This window comes from Aplysia californica, unplaced genomic scaffold (genome assembly GCF_000002075.1).
Source record: "Aplysia californica isolate F4 #8 unplaced genomic scaffold, AplCal3.0 scaffold00802, whole genome shotgun sequence".
NCBI classification, from domain to species: Eukaryota; Metazoa; Mollusca; class Gastropoda; order Aplysiida; family Aplysiidae; genus Aplysia; species Aplysia californica.
In genome coordinates, this window is record NW_004798072.1 from 137,654 (window position 1) to 138,649 (window position 996).

A 996-nucleotide genomic window follows, 5' to 3' on the forward strand; every position below is an offset into this window, starting at 1 on the left:
AAAAAAAAAAAACCATATATAAAAAAATGCAGACGCACACCGTTATTTTTTCCTTACTCACTTTAAAGACTTAAGGCAAACGTTGTATACCCCGGCAAAATAAAATCATCACTGAACACTGTCTGTTGACTACAGGTTAGGGTTTGGGTAAAGATTAAAGCTAGAGTTGTGGATTATAGAAGGTTTATATTTCGTCAATAGAAACAGCTGCTAGGTTTGTCCTGCGGGAGATCGACAAGTAGACTGGTGTCCTTATCAAGCCGGATTTATTAGCTCTCCTTATAATACTCTAGATTTATACATTGGAAAGGTTTTGTAAAGCGTTTCCTACAGGCTAAAAGAAATGGAAACAGGTGTCGTGGGTAAAGCTCTAAAGAGGAGTCAAAATGGCTACCAAAGTCCGAATAAAAGTGTAGGGAATGATGGGGAATATTTCTGCTAGGACGATACTGCGGCTTGCAATGCACAATCAAAATACTCCAAGTGATCAAGTTTAAAATGTTATCTGCTGCACAGGAAAAGTTTCGACTAAAATGGATACTATATTATGTGTGAGAAACATGCTTGCCAGTTAAAAGGAAGCATAGAGTAAAGATAAATTATTAATTAATTGTATAACAAAATTGAAAAGGAGGTAGCCAAAGAAAAGAGTGAGAGTGAGGTGATTGTGTTTTTGAGGAAAGGGGGGGGGGGTGCTCAACATTAGCTTGAAGGGAATTCGGGTTTCTTAACTAGGCCACACGAATAGCCTAACCACGCCAGTGCGAAACAACCCCATAATGATACTATAAGGTTGACTATCCCCTAAGCCTTAACCTACAGAAAAACTGTCTTATCAAGAGGCCATCTAAAATACCAGGCCGCATGATTTAGCACAACTTGGCAGTAGCGGTATTGCCTTTTGAGGACCATGCAAACACAGAACCCAAAAGTACTGTGTCTCAGTAAGTCTTACCACTTAGAGAACACACACGCTTTGTTAGGTAAAGAAGAATA

General features: G+C 39.0%; 1 long non-coding RNA gene across 1 annotated transcript in view; it reads left to right on the top strand.

The window, feature by feature from the left end:
- The window catches only part of LOC118478667, an 11,932-nt gene extending 11,333 nt beyond the window's left edge, over positions 1–599 (top strand). Inside the window, exon 3 of the long non-coding RNA XR_004859216.1 lies at positions 33–599. This is a non-coding gene — a long non-coding RNA (uncharacterized LOC118478667). The remainder of the gene's footprint in view (positions 1–32) is intronic.
- Positions 600–996: the final 397 nt, after the last annotated feature.